Source organism: Frieseomelitta varia, unplaced genomic scaffold (assembly GCF_011392965.1).
Source record: "Frieseomelitta varia isolate USP_RPSP 00005682 unplaced genomic scaffold, Fvar_1.2 scaffold_146, whole genome shotgun sequence".
Classification (NCBI taxonomy): domain Eukaryota; kingdom Metazoa; phylum Arthropoda; class Insecta; order Hymenoptera; family Apidae; genus Frieseomelitta; species Frieseomelitta varia.
Window position 1 is genome coordinate 111,622 of NW_025109150.1, and position 22,388 is coordinate 134,009.

The following is a 22,388-nucleotide window of genomic DNA, read 5'->3' on the forward strand; positions in this document are numbered from 1 at the left end:
GCGTGGCGCTGAAGCGACTTTCCCAGGTGCTTAGGACTTCTTTCCACTTGGCCCAAGTTGTACCAGGCCACGGTTCGTGTACTTTGCAGTCATTTAGTCGAGGGATACTAAAAGTATCTTGTAATCCTGTAAATTATTACTAGACCTAAATGTAATCCGGATGTATCCACTCGTGAGAATTTCAAATGGACGTACGTTTCGTCGTTTAACTTGACCTGATCTACGAATCATCAATTCCTGCCGGTTAACAATGTAACTTGTAATTCTGATTTCTTTGTCTCTTTGAAACAGAAGTAGAATTGAAAATTTTATCAACACAAACAAGTCCTATATATTCGTGTTAACACGCGTTGGACGCTACGCAACATCTAATCTTCCGCGTTGTTGGAAACTTTTTAATGTATATTAGTGTAATTCATTTAGTGTAATTTAGTATATTTTATTTAGTGTATTTGATTTAGTGTAATTTATTTTGTTTCAATTTAATATCAGCTTCTTAATTTTTAATTTTAATTCTTCTATTATATACTATAAAGTACCGTCAACGTGTATGTTCCGCAAAATTCACGAAATATTCTATAATAAATTACTGATCGGTTGTCACAAGCACCCACTTGGCGCGGAATTAGTTTCATTCGAGTATTTAATTTATCGTCGAAGATACAACGCGAGTCTAATACGCGTGTGCTGCACAATTTGAATGGCGTGTGTCCAAACATGGCGCGGCGACGACGCGATATGATACGAAATGGAAAGCGGAACGTAATATTATGGAGATTTGGGAACGCTGGGTTCGGATCGATGGCACTAAATCTCGGGACAAAGGCTATTCAGAGCTGTTAAATCGCACGATCACGCCGATTACGGTTTGCACGATCGAGTCAGGAGGTCAGACGTCGTGCAGCCGACGTTAAATATTCAATAATCACAGGGCGTGGAGAAACGTGACCGTCATGGTACCGTTGCGTCTGCAACCTTTCCTTGCCTCCCGCGATGCATTCTCTTCTCTCGAGAGGCGTCTACTTTCGAATTCTACTTTCCTCACTCTGATAACAAGCGTGCACCGTTCCGTTCTATGCTAATTCTCGGATGAATCGTGGTTTAATGAGATTACGTGGCGTGGGAGAAGCCTGTGGGGAATCATACTCCTAAGGTTCTAGGTCTAGGATAGGTTTGATTTATAGAATATGTCTTCCTTGGCAATTCTTTTTATTTCCTCGATCCGGTTTCAAGGAAATTTTTGCCATATTGCCGTATTATGGTTATGATTTTACCGATGTTTCTTACCACTGAATTTGTTACGTTTGCTCGGAGTCGATTCCACTTGTCGCTTTTGTGAAAACCTAAATTTGTCGTGTAGACGAATGAATGAACTGTTCCCGCTTCCCCATTTATAGCTTATTTAGATAGGAGGATTTTTATACGCAATCAACTGTTTGTTATGGCTCTTATATAACAATATAATTCACGAAGAACGACAAATAAATGGATTTGTTTACAAGAGAGAAATATTCTATTTACTTTGGATCTTTTCTAAAAAAAAAAAAAAAAAGATTTCCGGTACCGGGAATCGAACCCGAGCCTCCTGGGTGAGAGCCAGGTATCCTAGCCACTAGACCATACCGGAGATATTAACCCTTTCGAAGGGTTGTGGAGTTGTAGGAAATTATTAATGTTAAATTCTGTTGTTATATATTACGTACAATTAACAAAATTATCGTGGTAAACGTACATTTGCTCTTTATTTAATTTTAACATCATTTAATTATCATTACAAATTTTAATATTTAATCACCTTTTCATTAATCGGAAATAAAGGTCGCCATCTTGCTTTAAAAGCAAGTAGTATCAAAATTAAATTGAAGTTCATCGCGCTGTTGCATATTTAGTTTCACGAACCAAATATGAACAATAGCTTAATGTAGTATATTTTTAAAAGTCAGAAACTCTTTTGCAAAACAGTTCTTTCTAAAATACTAGTTTCTTTTACGCAAGAAACTTTCATGTTTCATCTATGGGACAAGATATTTAATTAATAAATAGGATATTATATTACAATAAAGCACGAAAACGAGAAACATTTTCCGTTTATGTTCGTTTCATTTTAGACAAAACCGTAACAGTCAACATGTTAATAAATAAGAGTAACATCTTTATTAGAGGTTTGAAAAATCCTCATAGTCTATAAAGTTGAAATGCACGGATATTTCGCAAGCACTTGTCATGCAAATGTCTGAACTTGAACTTTCAGCCTGCCTGTTGAAAAATTCACAAACGCAAACCTGTCTGAATTCAAATAAATGTAGATTTCAATACGTGACTCGAACAACTGGACGTTCGTTCAATGAGAACTTGTAAGCCTGCAATACAGAGACACGTCTATTAAATTGTCACATACGACAGTCTAACATTTTACTAGGGTTTGATAGAATAATGAACTCACTAACGTTCCTTAAAAAGCGTGTCAAGTGTTGCTATTTTTACACAATTCTTCTTTAAATCAATAATGCATATTAACCCTTTCGATGTTTTACGTCGAGTATACTCGTCATGAAGAGATAGCTTTTTTTTTTTTTGTTTGACGGCATGTAGTAAAAAGAAATTTGCATTTGCTGTTAAAATTTAGGTAAAACAAAAAAAAAGAAAACATGTTCGTTACTTTAAGACGTTTCAGAATGTGAAAAAAAAAACGAAATTGTTACAAAATTGTAATTACATATGATTTTCTATGAAACACTACAATTTTGCAACAAATGTTTACAACAAAATATATTTGTTTAAAAAAGCAACCAGAAAACGTTGTCGGTCCATTATAATTCTTCTCAATTTTACAGCAAACCCACTTGCCTCGAAATGAAGTAAAACGCCTCAAAAGTTAAGCAAACAAATATTTATCCCATCTTTCTGGAAATATTGGCTTCTCGATGAAAATTTTACAGCCCGTGGCTGAATAAAATTCTCATCGATCACAAATAAAGAATACTTTTATTTGCTACTGTCAAACAATCATTTATCAACCCTAATCCTCGAATCGAAAGAAATACTGAAACCAACACGTTTTTATCGCGCGAGGCATCAACTCTGCAGATTTGCAAAAATAATTCGTGAGGAGTGGTATTACAGTCAGAAACGTAGCAGGCTCGCATGAATAGCCAGTACACTCTACAGAGCTGGTCACAAAGCGGCGCGGCGCGCTAGATTATGCGCGTTACCTCAATACGCTTTAACCTGGTGGTTCTTGACTCGCGTGCACGAGTTAATAAGCGTGTTTACAATGTCGGCAATCCCGGCCTCCCGGCTCCTGCGTTTGAAATTGCCAAGAGGTATCCTGCATGCGAATGCGATGCCACCGTTCATAGCATAGCACGGCTCACGAGTATCGCACAAGAGCCTACCTGACAGGGAGCTCGAGCCTCGGATGCCAAGGATTTGTCCTTGCATCCAGGCCGTAGATCGCCAGCGACCATCACGATCGAGGAATTGTGGCGGTTTCCAAGCGTTCTCGCGTTTACTCCAGATTCCAGCTGCTGTTCTACAGCACGTAGCGTATCCCAATTGAAACTTCCCCATTCCGATTCTTCCGGCACGAAGGCATTTTGGGAACGATTCGGGTCTCGGCGATTATACCAACTGACTGGGTACGGTTTTTGTTGTTCGAACAAATTGCTTCTTCGCAACGTGACAATTGCTTAAATTCGTCGTTTTACTTCCGGAGTATGAAAATTAGAATGCAATGAGTAGAAAATGATGAACGTAAATATTTTACAAAAAAATATTTTTCTCTTGAAAAAATGCAGCAACGTAAGTCCGCGAAATTGCAAATTTTGTCAAGAAAATTATAAATTGGTCGAAATTGAAATTTATATTTTGATAGGTCTAGTGTCAGAACGTGGTACGACGAATTTCTAACAACGGCGCAGAAGTGAAAAGTCGACGAATTTTGGATTTGTGTTCTTAATAGCATTCAGAAATGGACGGCGCTACACGGAGCGTGCAATTGCAAAATCGATGGCAAAGACATTAAACGGAAAGTAACATGGCAAAAAACGAGATAGTTCTACTTGAGGGTTAATCTTCCAGAAGTAATGCCAACTTAATACACGGAGAGAACTGTCGTAAATCTCGCATCAATTTGAACTCGCAAAAATTCAACGTGGGTGTTTGTCCGTCATTTAGATTGCGGTTGAAATAAATTGAGATGAGAATTCTGTTCTTTCACAAGGTTCTTGAATATAATATTTCCGACAAGTCTTCGAAATGTGTGTTAGAAAATTGATATGAATTTCAACCGATACTACCTGCATTACTATCTTGATCCGTTTGACATTGCGTACAGCTTATCTTACGATATCTATAGCACGCCATATGTGCTTGGAGAAAAAAAAAAAAAAAAAAAGAAAAGAAAAATTGTCAGTGTCCAAAAGCTGTTAGAAAGATAACATCGTACAACATTCTCCTGCTTTTTTCACTAGAGACCAAACAATCTGAACTCGTGTTCAGATTTATTGGAAGTGATGATGCATTTACTGCTTTATGTCCTTATATTTATTGCATTAATCCTTGATCCTAAAAGTGGTTAATGATTTGATGTCTCATAAGCGTGTTCTTTTATGAAAATCACGAACGTCTTAAAAATGTCTTTCATCATCACAATCAAGTTCCATCGAAGCTGCATAATTGTTTCTTACTTCGAACCAAAAGAATTCGTTTCATTTCACTGAGTTTTCTGATTCTTTAAACTCGGTTGGTAACTACGTATTCAAGCATCAGCATTTATACATCTGTTCAACATCGCGCGAAGTCACGGTATTTGACTTCCAAACTTTGGTCTCGTTCCAGCGTAGATTATTTGAGTTGGCAAGTGGTTGTAGCCTATTCTCCTCGTATATGATTGTAGATATTATTATCTCGTAAATAATACAATTCCTCAACGAAGAATTATTACTTTAAATTATCATATTGGAATTATTATTTTAACTCCTTGCGCTGGCAATCGGTTCGCGGACCATAACGAGTGACCGAACCGTACACAATAATTCGTCGCTTTCTTTTCCTTTTGAACTCGTCGACATGATGTCGTTTGTTTTACCTGGGTTATATAATATGCTATGATAAATAAATAAATATATATAATGTATAAAATATTAAGTATATTTAAATATACTTAAAACTGAGAAAATGTTGCAATTGGCACGTCATTCCAGCGCAACATGTTAAAGAGAGGATCTCTGATTCACGCGAAAAAGAAACTTGGCAGACATTTCACTACCACTAGTTGAATTATCGTCCCGCGGAAAGCAATCTAACAAACGAAAGCTCGAGACGCGCGCAAAGCCAGACGCATGAGTTTCGCACTACGTGTGTATCCACGAAGGGGATATTTTGCTAAGCGCCACAATGGCATAAAGATCGTGTAACCAGATTGTGCGTAACATGGTCGTTAGAAATGCAGCAGGTGCCCTCCGACGTAACTCGCCTCGCCGGGGGAATGCATCATTGTGATTGTACCTCGCCGCCGCGTGACAAAGCCGGAATTATACGTAGGCTGGCGGCAGGGGTGAAAACGGATGGGTGGCTCTCGCTTTGTCGCGCGGATCGCTCTCAACGCGAGGACAAACAATCACAGAACCGCCGAAAACGTGGCAATAACCACCAGGTAACCTGGCACGCGAAATTTGCGCTCGCAGCATGCGAAACACACGAATGTACGGATGGAAAGGAAAGTTTGTCCGTGAAATCCTTCGATTTGATAGAGATACGTGTAAAGAAATTGACCTTCACCTTGAATTTTAGGGTCAAAATTTTTCTTTTCCATCGTATGGAAAATATACTCATCACGAAGGAACCATAGATCGAAATATTTCTTTTGAAAAATGGCAATTTAACACTGCGAGCGCGTGGATCAATGCTTGCATTTCGAATAATGTTAACAAAACGTTTGATTATTTAGACTCACACTGCTGCAACTATGGATAAATGAAATGTTAATGAAACCAAATAGAAAAATTACGTTAAAACAAGACATCCACGTAGACCAGAATCATAAAGTCGCTGTTAGAACGCTGCACGCGTCCTTAGCGTTAAATGATTAACAAATTTTTTTACCATTTTTCAAGAGAACTATTAGGTTGCGACCTTTTACCTTCGTGACGAGTAGAATACAATGCAGAAAGAAAAAAAAAAAAAAAAAAAAAAAACGTTTAATTCAAAGTGAATTTTGAGGCATCTCCATCAAATCGAAGGTATAGAGTTCGTCTAACCACGAACAAACTTTTCTTTCCATCCTGTAGGAAACGTGAGAAGTGTCTTCGTTCGTACCTGATATTTTCTGATATTTTTTGACGGTGTTCTGTAAACAGCGACGAAAATCCGTTGGAAGGGGGGTTCGAGCTGCTCTCGATAGGGATGAAAACGTGGAGCGGCCGCGTAATCCCGACATATGAGCAGCCCTTTTTCGAAGGCTTTATCGAAGTCGTGCCATGCCGCTTCTCGTTATCCGCTTTTTCAAAGACGCGCACACCACGCCCACTTTGTCGCGACTCGGCGAAATTCTCGTACAACGTTTTCAAACGTGGGGCCCGCGTTGTCAGAGGTTTGCTCCGCGTCGAGCGGGTCAAGTGGAAAGTGCCGTGATAAATTGGCTTCTTCCCGTCCTTCGAGGAGCTCCTCTTCTTTCGCGACGTACATACATATCTATTTCGATGGTTAGACTGCAGGCAAGATTTTTTTTATTTCGAACATTCCCAGAGAGGGCAGGGAACGTGTCATCGCCGCGTTTGGTTCATTTTAATTCTTGGAGATTAGCCAGTATGACAGGTATGTGGATTATTTGTTGTGCAAACGCGGTTCGTTACGACGATTTTCGTGTGTTTGATAATTTATCACATTTTCTCAGTATTTTGGTTGTTTTGTATTGAAAATTATATATTGTCTAGGTAGGTTGTTGTAGGTAAATAAATGTGTAAATATGTCGTTTTGTATTTATTAAATAATTTTATTGAAAGTAGATAAAATTGTATGTAGATTATTGCGCATTATATTGATAATTTATCAAATTTTCAGTATTTTTCTTGTTATCTATCCGTCTCGGCTAATATCAAATTAGATAACAGAATGATAAATATTATGAAATGAAATTTTCGGTGCCTCACGGTACCTAATTTGAATAACAATTTAAAAAATATTTAAACGTTGTTACATTTCATTGAAATACGTATAAATGAGAGACAACAGCAGGTCTGATGATTAACACTAGAACTACTAAAATGATCAAAATAACCAGTTTGTATTTTTTGTTGGACATTTTACAGACGAAGAACAAAGTATTTCTAGAGATTTAAATAATTTTTTAACTTCATTACAATGTAAAGTTTTTTCTTTTTTTTTTTTTTTCTTTTTTACTTTAACATTTCTGATGGAAATTTTACATTTTAATTGCCGGTAGTTCTAGCGTTAATCGTAATGTTTGTGCATCGATTGTAATGACCCGTATTGCTTGTTTGCCATATCTAAATTCATAATTATCGAGTACACAGGAATTAAACACGTACGCCAAGCACGTGTTGTGATTGTACAGCGTTGGATGAAGAGCAATTTGTACGTGGTAATCCCGACAAATGAAGTTGACTCAGAGCTTGCCATATTTACGTTTGCCTTTCCTTGCGGTGTCGCTCAAAATGCACACGCGTTCCATTTTTTGGTCACTCTCTTCCTTTCAATTTTAAAACTGAACGCTCGTGGTTGTAACAAACGCAGTAATTATTAGAAACGAAAACTTATTACGCATGTTTATATGTGATACAATAGTTTGTTTCTTTCTCGAGTCAAATTTATTAAAAACACGAGTTTTATTTTTTTTCTACATTTCTTTCTCTACATTTAAATATTGCAAGCATATTACAACTTTTTTATATGTAGGCTTTGCACTCCAAATTAATTTGCAGACCATATTCCACTTTTTGCAAATAAAGCTCACCCTTTGGGCAAATAAAATTTTTCTACAGACTTGTTTCCTTAAGTTATTATAATAAAAATAAAATCCGGAGAGTAATTATTATCAATTTTCCCCCGAAATAAAAATTTTATAGTACACATATGTGATAATATCTAAACAAAAGATGACACAAAATGGAATAAAATTCACATAAAATATTTATTTAACGCTGAATGTATTTATGTACACATGTGTAGATTCATCTATAACTGCACAGTTTTATAGGGGTAGTTTTATATATAATATAATATAATTATGACGTACGTGAATCTGTAGGAGTGATAGTTGCAACAGAGTGATTAATAACACCCACTAAATGTTCACGGTTTGAAGGATCGGCCAAAATATTTCTTGCTGAAAATTTAATATTTGAGAAAGCTTCTTCAATGAATAATTGCAGAAAATGGGGACAGAGATAAAAAATTTTCGAGCAACTGCAAGTAAAAATGTAAACACCAAAAAAAAAAAAAAAAAAAAAAATGACGTTGTATTACTTCGTTGTATTTGTCAGCCACAAGGCTGAATTTGATTTACAAAAGGCTAAATTTGACTCACGGTGAATTTGATTTGCAAAACCTGCGCTGTAATTTTTGTTACAATTTCATGCGTTATTAAAACGCTTTTGGTTTCACTCGCAATATTTTTCTCCACGCAATTACACAGCTTTTATCACTTCGCTCTTTGTGTTCTCGTTAGATACACATCTCGTTCTCGGGTATTCTCAATTCGATGCGAAACACGCCTTTCACGCAACGGTGTGTTTTAACAGCTTGCCAGAACTGCCGCGCAGGAGATCAATTTTTCATGTTTTCCAATAAACATTTTTCTTGCGCGCCGCGACTCGCATGAAATATCGGCCGCGCTAAGTGAATGAAAAACTCCGGCGTTATCTCGATGCCATATTTTATACATTTCTGTATGTACGCCGGAGCTAACGAGAATGGAAAAGAAAAAAGAGAGAGAGAGAGAGAGAGAGAGAGAGACAAAGTCGTAAACGACGAAAATGCGTCAACGTAAATTTGAAACGTGATCAAACGCTCGGAATAGCGCGCCTTTCGGTTTTTCTACGAGTTTTAAAAACACACAAGGAGTTATCGTCTCTTCAGAGTGAAAATTCCTTTTTCGAAACAGAGATGTCTCTCCGACAAAGAAAGGAAAATAATTTCCCAGTTTGAAGAACCGTTTATTTTGTACGAATAGGGAAATTGCGATTTCAATGTATCGGTTAAATATTACGCACGTGTTGAAATCAGAAGACCGTGAAACGAATGAACAAGCAAATAAATAATGAAAAGCAATAAGTAACAAATTGATTGAATTGAATAAATAAATAGTAATCAATTTATCTATAACACACGCGCTACGTTTGATATTTTCTCTATTTAACGTTTCAATCTATCAAAGGTCTAATATTCTGTTATTGAACTATACTCTGTATATAGAAAACTATATAATTCTAATTTCATTAGTCGTAATATCAGAAGAAATCGTATAAAGATCCACTTGGTCTCATTAGAGAGGCATTAAACAATTTTTTTTTTCACGGAATTAAATCCAGTATAGTATGGGAGATTGAAATTTTACAACGAACTCTTAAAATTCTGTAGAATTCATCTATAAACTTAGCTAAACTTTCCTTTCCACTCTGCACGATCCTTTTTTACATTAGTTTAAATTGTAAAATCATTTAAATTAAATTAATTTAAATTATACTAGTTTGATTTATTTAATATATATATATATAATATTAGTTTGTATAAGTTTATAATATATTATATATTATATTTTATTTTAATTATATTATAATAATATTATATTTTATTTATATTTATTTATATTTTTATATATTTATATATATTTATTTTTATTATTACATTTATATATTATATTTATTTTAAATTTATTAAGTTTATTATATTATATTTTTATAATATATATTAGTTTAATTTATATATTATTTAGTATATATAATAGTTTAATTTATTTCACATGCATTAGTTGTAAATTAACGATTTATCCATCGTGCAATTGTGCTCCTCAGCGAAGACAAAAAGAAGAAATGAAACAAACAGATATGAAAATCATTCGAATAATGTGCCACTGACGAAACGAGGATAGAATTATACAATTCAACGCGAACACGCTGTTCCATTCGGTGCGCGATTGCGACCCTAACCCCGTGCTCGATATCAATGCCACCTCGTATTATGCCAATGAGCCCTGAAATATGTGACCAGAGATTCGAACGAAGGAGAAATCAGTTTTGAAAAGAGGCACGTGCCAAGGGTGACTCAACATCCGCCGCCTCTCGCCTCTTGTTTCCGTTTTATTTAATACTTCGTGATTTTTAACGACGCTCGCAGCGTGGAATTGTCAATGAACGTGTCCATTCCTGTCCATTCCTAAAACTAAATCGTTCAAGAAAGTTTTTCCCTCTGTCCCAACTTGCGATGTGGGATTTCCACATCCGTTCGCAGATTGCGTAGATTTTTGTACGAATTCACATTTTTGTGAGAGTTTAATTCAAAAAGTAGACTCCAAACAGAGTTTGATGCGTTCAATAGAAAAAGAAAAATCGTAAAACAAGTTTCAAGGGATCGTTGTAAAGGAGAGGAATTTAATTTAATAAATTTTAATAAATTTAATAATTTGAAACTTCATAGTTACGAAAAATACAATTGTAAATGTAACAATTTACTGGAAAATATAAAAATTGCACGACAATTTTTCATTCTCTTCTCACTCCACCGCGTTTCATGCGCATTTCATGCATTTTTATACATCTAAATCCCCCATAAATGGATAAAAAGTCGGCAGTGCACGCGTTTGTAACGAGAAGTTTCTTTGTTTCCCCTGAACAAAGCAGAATTATATTGGAAATTTAAAGGTGCAGAATTGCAACTCGAAAGTAATACTACGTCATTCGGAAATTTCGTCACACGAAAAATCATATCGTAGAGTGAGGACCGTTTAAAACTGAGGAAGAAAAAAAAGAAATAAATCTCATTTTATTACGTACTTTTAATCTCAGTAACTTCGACTAATTTTCAACTAATTAAATCATTCCTTTTCGTCTCAACCAACCACGATTCAGGTGTAGAATTTCCACATTTGTGGCAAATGATCGGTAATTTTCACGAAGAAATTCGATTGGTTCTCGTCTTACGAACAATCGAACAGTATCCAACTAGGATTGATGTCATTTGCATTCCGATTGTTAATTAAATTCATAGAGAGCAGGAACTTCAATATTGCGCACAGCGTTCCAATGAGATATATATTTCGGCAATAATTCCTCGCGATAAGGCTATATCGAAGTTCGAAGGCTAAATTAGTTTGCATTTCTGACACGAACTAACTGTATCAAAGTATTTAGCACGCGGCGAGGATGAACGTGCTCGTTGGTTATTGATTGATCGACCGAAATACAGCGTCGATTTAAACAATTCTACCTGTCGAAGACAAGAAATGACTACACCTGTTCTCGTGAAATGACTACACTTCCTGTAAAATTATTATACATCGACTTGAACTGATGGAAACAAATATTCGTCTGACAAGATTCATGATTTCTCTTAATTTCTAGATTAAGTAGTATAGATTTCTCGTAGTTTTTAAACTATGGTAGAAAAATTTTTGAAACCAGAAAATTCGCCTAAAAGTCAAATTTTTATATTTAAAATAAAATTTCTTTTCTTGTAATATTACTTATGTAGTATGACAAACTCTTTATTAATATTATTTCGTGAAACGAAATTATTTAAAGTTGTCATCTGTTATGACTGTCGTCTAGTAGAATTTATCCAAGTTCGATTGTATATCGCCTATTTCAGCAGAAATAAAATTTGTTTTCCCATAACAATGTTATTTCTTAGTATGATAAAAATTCTTCATTGATATTGTTTCGAGAAATGAAATTAATTAAAGTTGCCATCTGTTATGACTGTCATCTAGTAGAATTTATCCAAGTTCGATTGTATATCGCCTATTTCAGCAAAAATAAAATTTGTCTTCCTACAACAATACTATTTCTCAGTATGATAAGAATTCTTCATTGATATTGTTTCGAAAAATGAAATTAATTAAAGTTGCCATCTGTTATGACTGTCGTCTAGTAGAATTTATCCAAGTTCGATTGTACNTCGCCTATTTCAGCAGAAATAAAATTTGTTTTCCTACAACAATGTTACTTCTCAGTATGATAAGAATTCTTCATTGATATTGTTTCGAAAAGTGAAATTAATTAAAGTTGCCATCTGTTATGACTGTCGTCTAGTAGAATTTATCCAAGTTCGATTGTACATCGCCTATTTCAGCAGAAATAAAATTTGTTTTCCTACAACAATACTATTTCTCAGTATGATAAGAATTCTTCATTGATATTGTTTCGAAAAATGAAATTAATTAAAGTTGCCATCTGTTATGACTGTCGTCTAGTAGAATTTATCCAAGTTCGATTGTACATCGCCTATTTCAGCAGAAATAAAATTTGTTTTCCTACAACAATACTATTTCTCAGTATGATAAAAATTCTTTATTGATATTATTTCGAGTTATCATTCGTTGCGATTGTTATTGAGTAGAATTTCATAAATCATCGTTCGATTCTATACAATCCATTTCACCACAAATTTCAAATGAAATTTATTTTCTTACCAATATAATATAAAACTTCCTTTATTAATATCATTTCGTGAAACGAAATTATCCAAAGTTGTCATCCAAGTTATGATCGTCGTCCAATAAAATTTATCCAAGTTTGGTCCATATCAAATCGTCGCTCGGTCGTACCATCGCTGTGTACATTGTTCCCAAAGTACAAGCAAGAGCGATTGTGCCGGTAACTCAGTGACCGTTCCTTCAATAATGGCAACTCGAATTCGTAACGTGGCTTTGCCAAACGGATAGAGACATCGCGTTCGTGTTCGAGTTGTGCTCTTGATCTCTCTTCGTCTATCTGGCTGCGCAACTTGCCGCACGGTATGGATTTGCCCTGTGTGCCTGCCGGTTCTATCTCGACCATTAATTACCCCGAGATGCGCTCGTCTCGAATCCTACACGCTGAAAATCGTCTTTTCTCATTAACGATCGTGCCAGCATCGTGCGGCCTCGTTCGCCTATTTCGTTATTTTTCATCCGGTGATCTTGTAACACGGAGGGAAATTAGTTTGTCCAGCATGAGTGAAAATATTTGTCTCCTCTCGGGGAAGAGAAAAATTCTCATTCCAGCCAGACTTATGGTAGTTTTAGTGTAGAGGGAGACATTCGTGTCACGCTTGAACAAGAAATGAAAAGTATCACCGATTTTGAAATTTGTCATAAATGTAGTTTTCAAGTGGCGATTGATCGTGTCTATTTAAAAAAAAAAAAAGCAGCGACTGCTCAAGCAATGAAATTGGTTTTTTTTTCAGAAATAAAATATATTTGCAACATTCAACATTTTACAATCGTTTCCGATGTTTATTTAGTAAGACGAAACTTTGCATTTGCTGTTAAAGTAAAAAAACAAAAAAACATATTCGTAATTTTAGAATGCCTTGGGACAAAAAGGGAAGATTGTAATCAATTATTTTGTGATTATTTGTTTTTATCATACACATTGTATACAATATACAATATTAACGTAATTTTATACAACCTGTAACAATTTATATTGTAATAATAATGTATCATAATTTTTGCCGAAACAGTGCAACGAAGCGACACTCATATTTTATTTTTCAAATGTAAATTATGATTTGCGAGAGTCAACTGTAGAAAATCTCGTCGTTCATAATTTATTTCTTAACTAAACTTAAAACCACTTGCGCTGCTTTCCCGCTGTCGCAGCTTGAAAATAATTGAGCACGCTCTCGAAATGCACGTTCTCACCTTAAAGTGTTAAAAAAGAAACCACGTTCAATCCCTCGTTCCAACTATCCCTATTTCACTGACAATGAGATTTACCGTATCCATTCAAGCCCGCAGAATTCTTACATTTCACCCTGGGATTTTAATCGCCCGGTCTCGAACAATCGACCCTTCTATCAAAGCTTTTTCCGCCCCTGTTATACCATAGCGAGCGTGGTGAAGAAAAGAGAGAGGGAGAGAAGGGGAGAAAAAAGAGAGAGAGAGAAAAAGAGAGAGAGTGACGTGTAAAGCGAGGCATATTTTACAGCGGTATGCCGGCAGCCAGGTGGCCTCATCTGGCTCACCTCTTTGGCGCCGGCTTTGCTCGAGGATTGGAGAGGGCCAAGTCTCTCCCTCTCTCTTTCTTTTTCTCTGCTGCTCTAGCCCCCAGTGAGCAAGATAGTGGCCTAATGGCTTCTCGTCCTTATTTCGTCGTTTGCCGTCCGCGCTCGCACCCGCCACGCCGTGACTAAATATTTGCCTGGCCGGCGCAACTGGCTAGTCAATGGCCAGGCCCGGGTTGTTCTACCCGACGGCGATTTCTAATTTTCGCGTGTTCTCTTTCGTTAGAGAGAACCGCTACTTCGGCCTCGGGTTTCGACAAAGGCCTCGCGTTCGATCAATCCTGAACCGTTCGTCACACATGGATCGTTTCAACCTCTCCTAGCCAGCCTCGTTCCCCAGTTTGAAAGTGATGCTAATTTCCCCGGTCACGGGAAATTCAGTTCTGTCGCATCTGTGGAATTTGCCGAAGGCTCTCTCTCTCTCTCTCTCTCTCTCTCTCTCGGATAAGAAGTACAGAGTTGCTGTATCAACGGGTTGTTTTTCGTCAAAGCCGCGGTTTTCGGACTGATGGGCTTTTCTTGTTAGGGATGCAAGTGAACGAAACTTCGTTGAGATTCGTGGCTAGGTAAAATAGCAAGTAGCTGAATATTTTCTCTCTTTTTTTTTAGAGTAATCATCCTAGCGTGTACATACTGAAGCGAAGAAGCAAATCCATAGTAGATCCAGTTGTGAAAAAAATTGTCCAACGTTTTTAGATAGTAGACTATGATAATGTGTAACATTTTCAAGAAGAGAAGTATCTTCACTAATATCAATATGAAAACGAACCGTTATGAAACAAGTAATATACTTTGAAAGCAGAGGCTTCAAGCTTTAAAATCAGCCCAAGTTTATTATTTTGTACGATTTAGTTTTACACAATTGCGATAATTTCCATATTTAATGTTGGAATATTAATGGGATTCACTGTGTCTGTTTACTATAGAAGCATCGACGGATTGTCGATTGTTGCTCCTGTGTTACAACAATTTTATCATTTTTTTTTCAATTCACATAATTGGTTTGTTTTCTGAATCCTCATTTCATCATCATTCGCAGAAAACAACGCTGACCAACGAGATTTACTAACTTTATTTTTTATAACTTTCCCCAAAATAAATAATTACGCATTTCTAATTCCTTAAAACTGAGCGTGACTGGCGGTTCTTGTTCCCACTTTCGCCAACGCTATCCCCTCCACTTATGCACGGCGAGGAAATTTCAATGTAGTGGGGAGATCGATGTGGAGGGGATAGCGCTAACAATCAGAAAAGTGGGGGCAAGGGCCCCGCGGGCTGCCAGTTAGCCAGCTCTGCCCTAAAACTAGTAAAAAATAAAAACTAATAAAATAGTGTCTTGTAAAAAACTTTCGTTGTCAGCCAGGTCAATTTTTATCTATCCTTTGTCCATTGTAATCACCAAACTTCGATTAATTTTCCTTTAAATTAAAAACATATTCCGCATTCCATTAGCTCGATATTTGTCCCACTTAAACCTAAAAGCGCGCAATCACTCTTCTCATATAATTCTGTATAATTCTGTATAATTTCGTACAGGAAACACAGTTGTATGTACGAATGACAAACAACATCCCTCTAATCTTTCGCGACTCAGTTTCACTTTGTTCATGCTCCTCGCTAATTTATACAGCGATTTATATTATCCACGATGATTATCGCATTCGTGCATTTATGGGAAACTTGAAACAACGTTGAAATGCAAATACGTACAAGACTACGTGTCAAATATAGTACGTAAATAGTCGTTGACATTTAATAACTAAAAGCAGAGTAAGTTCGGGAAGAGATGTGAGTTTGCATAATTTTCTAGAGAACATTTTTATTTACGCGTCTGTCTGGTTCACGTGGCTCAGATTCGGATGTGTGTACATGTTCGAATCTCCATGAAATTGGAGCAAGTGCTATTCCCGAATGGAAATGAGTATCTCATTATGCACAGAGCGAGGGGACACTTGGAAAATTGAAAAAATTCGTTGATTACCCGCGACGAGTTTCCCTCCTTGCTCGCTAATGACACTCGACTTAGTTCCCCCCCTGGGGAATGTCGGAACGTCCCGGGAGAAAAAGAGGCGGCGTCGTTTAATGAACTTAAGGGCGAATTAGTAATGACCGGCATTCTTCAGTTCGCGAGTTCATATCGATGCATAATTACAAGCCAAACGACGTTCAATAGTTGCAATTTTTCACGCGTTTTCTCCCGTTTTCCATCGTTTTTCGAGAATCACTTTTACGCGCCTGCAATTAACTCCTCACGAACGAGGACCCGAGGATCTCGCCCCCGTGTGTTTTTTTTTTTTAAACTTCCATATCTAATTTCGCAGTTCGTTTTTTCAATCACAGCTTCGTGCCACGAGTCTCCCGCAAGCGGTGTTTTTTTTTTTTTTTTCTTTCCCTTTTTAATCTTCGTGCGCTTTTCACGCACTGTTCCTCAACTGTGTGTACGTATCCGAACCAATTCACCGCGCCGAGCTCCAACTCGACGCATCGCACTTGTGTTTACTCGAGTTTTTGCCGCGTGCATAAATCAGGATTGATACACGTTAAAACTGGTGTATCCCCGCTTGTAAACCTCGGCTTATGCAGGAGAGCTATGCAAATTAAAGTCGTTCGTGGAATTTCTGTTATCCACCGCGTTCGTCCACCCGCGTGAAATGAAATTCCAACTGGGCGAGAGCACATTTGGAATCCGCGCTTTTACTTATTGAGATTCGCGAAGAGAAGGCGTCCCTTCGTCTGGCAAAGTATACTCGCTTAGCTCTTTCATCGCCGTATCGTCGCCGATGTACGTAGCATTAAATTTATCGACGCCGCCGTATGTGTTTTTAATTTTTTTTTACGTACTTTGTTTCGCGACGTAATATGTTTCCCATAACGTGTGACGCTTCCTCTATTGTGTGCTCGCGAGCATATTCACGCTACCAGGATATAAAGGATCGACGTAAGCAAATAAATGGCACGTCTATCCGCGTAGTATGCTTTTTTAAATCTTTTTTCTCTTTTTCTTGCTCTTTCTAACCGAAATATTTCCATCTTTTGTATTCCATGTTTTAGAATTAAAATTCCGTGAAAAATTGAACACGACCAGCAATTTGATGCATTTTTATAGGTTTTTTTCTTCGAAAGAAATTAATCCTTTTGCAAATCGAGTTTTACTATAAATTTGTTTCGTAGTTGGCAATAAACTGTTGCAATAGAAAAGTGAAATCCGATGTAAAATTGTTATACCGAAATCAAAATTTTGTCTGCACGTGTTGTAATAACACTTGGACGAAAAGTAAAACACGAAATGACATAAAATTAGCAAATTAGGAGAACTTGTTTGACGTTAAAAGTATTTATATGTACTGGGCGATTATATATAACTTCTTAATTAAGTCTAATGAAAAATTGTTTCATACAGAAGTTGTGTGGCCTTAAGGGAGGCAAAATATGGCGTGTTAATCATTTGTGCGTGTATTCTAATTGCAAGTAAAAAAAGTATTAACCCACATTGGCTCTAAACCTAATAGAGTTAAGGGAATATTTTGTCTCGAGGATCACTCTATATATTTATTACGTACACATTTGAACTATATATGTGGAGTAATATATTTTTATATTTTCGAACGCCTATCCTTGCCTCAAATGTCCTATTTTAGTACATCGTCTGTGAACTTTCTTCTTTCATATGTACCATAAAAATACTATCAGAAGAAAAAGAGTGGTGCTAAGATTAAAAGATAAATTAAATTATCATTAAACGTTTAAAAAAAAGATGGCGAAAATACGTGCAATTTAGTCAAAACGTTTGTTAACGTTAGTCAAAATAACTAGCTACGTTAAAAATAGCGAGTCAATATTATTAGAATTTCAAAATAACTCGGACGATAAGAGAAAGAAAGAATTTCTATCTGTACAGAAGCTTGAAAATAGCAAATGATGATAATTAGATCGAACTGTGTACGTGCAAATGGATCCTGAATTAATTCAAGAGAAAAATGCTCTTGAATTGCGTGCCAGGTGAAGAGACGATGAGAATTTTGCAGCATCTACTCATTATTAAACCAGTGTATTCTTTTTTACTCGATAAACATTCGTATTTTGAAAATTGTTTAATTTCTCAGCCGACTTTGCAACATTTTGATCACAAATTTAATAATTTTGATTATCCAAAAAATCATCTATCTAATTGCCTGAATTTGTCTCCCAATTAATTCGAATATATTTGATATACTATATCATATTCATGTGATAATTGTGAACTTGATAGCGATAGTTGCAACAAAATGGTTAATAACATCCATTAAATGCTCGTGATTTGAATCAACTGAGATAATTTGATTTTCGGAGAAACTTCTTCTAAATCGGGCTCGTCACTTGGAGAGTATAATGATGGAAATAAGTAAATTTGATCTGTGAAAGGGTAGCATTGATTTTCATAAAGATAAATGTGATCTCTGAAAGCGTTATCACAGTAAAATTATTTGATGTAGGATCAGTTTACAATATAACGACGATCTGCAAAAGGGTTAATTTGAAATACAAAACCTGCAGTTGCATTTTTGCAATACGTATTGAAAGAAATCCTCGATCTGATTCTCTACAATCTCGCGGGGTAAAAGAAATTTGAAAAATCACGCGGTTAGAAATTAAGCGACCGCGACAGACGGGAGAAAACCTCGAGATGCTCGAGAAAAATATAGTCAGTATCAATGGATAATCAAGGACGCGGATGCGGACTGCGGGTCAAGTGCCTACCTTCCTCTTCTCGATATTATCGAGCAAAGTTTTGAAAGTGAGATTACGAAATTCCGGTCGATTATGCTAACGACACGGCAGTTGGCTGGCCGCCGAGTAACCTGGGGATAAGCACCACCTTGGATGGAATTTTTCTTCCGCTTCATCGAAGAACCGAAAGGAACGTGTCAGTATCAGGGATTCCTCGAAACTATTTATGCCCGAGGTTTGCGTAATATTTCTCGGCAAATCGTCCGATAACTCGCTATCGTTCTCTCCGCTTTCCTTTCCCAAACGTTCCTATTTCTGTTTTATTTTATTTTATTTTATTTATTCTCTCGACCGCTGCAAAAGCTCTCGACCTTCATCTTTGTTCACTCGTTTTTTGGCAAGGGAGAAGGAAAATCTAATAAAACCACGCGAAATGAGATTTAAACGAATCTCAAACCACGCGAAATCTACGCATGTTTCATCTAAAACTAAAAAAAAAAGTCTGAAAAGGGCTCGATTTGTTTTCCAAATCTTGTCTTTTGAATATTCTTCTTTTTTTTTTTTTTTTAATTTAACAAGCCGTGCACTCGATAGTGGAGTGGCTTCGCCAACTAGAGGAACTCCAGATCGTTCGCTTGTGTTCGTTTTCCAGCCGTAGTTCTTCCCTCTTTCTTTCAAAATTCTGTCCTCTTTCTACACATCTTTATCATTCGACCTTCGGCGAGTGCACGTCGAAAATGACGACTCATCCGTGAGTCACTCGGTCGAGATCTTTGAATCTGCTTCGAAAAAAGGTGAAAATGGAGTGTAGAGTAGGTCGTCGATTTCGAACGGTCAGTGGAGTAGCTAGCGTTTGATAGGACAGATAGAGAGAAAGAAAGAGAGAGAGAGAGCTCTAGAAGACTATCCATCAATGTCCAAGCCTGCACACACAACACATACAGAGATATGTGCTCATCTTTCTCCTTTCTGTCCACGCGCGCGTAAACGCGCAAAGAGGATATACCAGTGAAATAGATGAATCTCATATTATCGTTATTTCGATGAATCTCAAAAACAGTCTTAGTCCTTAGTCGTTTCTACATCGCGTCTACTCGGTCTTTCGAATTGTTTGCTACACGTCCGTGCACGTAGTTTAGCCCTTTGAGTGCTTGAAATGATCACGATTATTATCTAAATATTTTATTAATTGTTATTATATTTATCATTTATTATTTAACGCGAAACTCACGGGACAGAATATTTAATTTCTGCAATAAAGCCTAACTGGCGGCCCCCACTTTCCTGATCGCTAGCGCTACCCCCTCCACTGCATTCATCTCCCCACTACATTGAAATTTCCTCGCCGTGCATAAGAGAGTAGGGGGCTCATAGTGGAGAGATCGAGCTGCCAGTTAGCTCTGTTCTACAAGATATTCTACTGCAATATAAAGTACAACGAAAGCGTAACTTCTGTTAACATTATCTGGTTATTTATGTTATTTAAAAAATTCGTCGGAGATATTCATCTGATTTTCTAATTGTGTTCTAAAATAAAAACAACGGTAAACGTGTTAACATGAAACGAATTAAGTTGTAGACTTTTGGATGTATTTAGTCGATAATCCTCCTTGGACTTTTGAGAAGTAAATCAATTGTTTTATTATTATTATTATTCATTGTGATATTCCAATGTGGACTAAACACTTGAAGAGTCTAAACAGCAGAGAATCGCGACGATTTTACATTTTACTTTCAGAGACGTTACACTTTATATTTTATTAGATACGTATCCGATTTCCTTCGAGAATTTTTTTAATACACTCGTCTCGAATCTTTCATCATTCCCTTTGCAATATTGGAAAGCTGCTTTCCGCTTTTCAAATCCTTTCCTTCTCTCACCTGCTACGTTCCACACGTATTTCTACAACATTTGAGTCAAAGTTTGATTTGCCACGTTAGAAAAAAGAAAAGACGAAACTCACGAAACGATCTACGCTTTGATGTTTCCTCTGCAATGGCATATTTAATTTTCCAATTTAATTTTCGTGTCTAATCATTTTGCATGATAAATCTACCCGTCAAGTATTAATAATGTCGAGATAAAGGCGATTTCTCGCATAAAACGTTATCAATTATAAGCCGTGCGAGAAAAGAAATAGACAAATGCGTGAATGCGTTTCGCTCTTTTCAAAAGCGCAGCCTTTCGTAAAGAAAAAAAAAAAAAAAAAGAAAGAAAAGAAAGGAAAGAAAAGGAAGAGTAGCAGCTTTTAAATTAATTCTTTTCCGATGCGTGGGTCTCGCTGACGGAAGAAGGGTGTTGAAGTTTTAATCTCGCTGGCAGAATTTAACGAGCCGCAGAGCAGCTCGCGGACTCTCAAAGGCGGCTGGCGACGCGTGTTTGCCTTTCTTCGTTTGAAAAAGTCGTACGTTTCGGTACTCTTTTGTAACCGCGATGCCAGCCCATATGGAAAGCTTTCTTTTCTTTTCTTTCCTTTTCTTTTTTTGCTTTCCCGGTAGCAAAAGCAATGGGAACATTTGATTTCAGCGTGGATACCTGAGAACGACGCGAAATAATTACGCCCACGGAACAGAAACATACATATATATGTATATTGTACATATGTATGTCGATGTGCGAACTTTAAGAAATCGATTCGCAACCGCGAGTTCGACGTTTGCTTGGTTTAATTTAGTTTCTACTACGCGCGGCCAGTGTTGGATAAAACGTGATCTGACTAATGATTCATACAATTAAGATCAACGCGGAATTAAAATCGCGATTACTGAATAAGGGAAGCAGTCAGTGTCACTGTTCAATCAAGGGATTAATTTAGCAATTATTAATCAATTTTCAAAAATTTATATCCAAGCTGTTTTATATTTTCAGATTGATAGGAAAGTCATTTTATTTGCAATTTATTGATATTTACGATTTTTCCTTAATTCTGTCCAACTAGTTTATTTCTCAGTAATAAATGTCATCGAGAATTGTCAATCTAACTAACTTTTGAATTATCTATTTTTTTTTTATCATGCTGTTATCATAAAATCGTTGAATGTTACGTGTCTTTTGAAAAAAAAGGAAAGAGAAAATATCTGGAGCAGCTCTATCATTTTCAATCCACGAACGTACGCATATGGTTGCACATGTTGAATCGTTTCACATCTGGCGCGATGTACATTCTGACATATTGCATACGTCACATTGTAGCATTACGCAGTTAGTTTCGATTCGCATAATGCGGAAGATCCAATATAACGTAATCAACTCCTCGGATAATTGCATCAAAATGGATTGTTGCAATCAAAATAAAATGTTAAGCGAATTTTGCCACCCCGTCCGCAAATTATCTGAAAGTGTTCTCGCGTTGCACGTACGAAGTTGAAATTTATTATCAAAACGAGAATCAGGATTCAGGTGTAAGATCTAGTCGGATTTTAACGCTTCGCTTGCCAACTTTTTCTATTTTTTG

The 22,388-nt window shown here is 36.6% G+C and overlaps 1 protein-coding gene and 1 non-coding gene across 4 annotated transcripts in view; one reads left to right on the forward strand and one right to left on the reverse strand.

Moving 5' to 3' along the window:
• Positions 1-22,388, forward strand: part of LOC122534080 — a 98,917-nt gene that overhangs the window by 38,379 nt on the left and 38,150 nt on the right. The gene's annotated exons all lie outside the window — the stretch shown is intronic.
• Positions 1,556-1,627, reverse strand: Trnae-cuc. Its single transcript has one exon. It is a non-coding gene; the product is annotated as a tRNA-Glu (tRNA).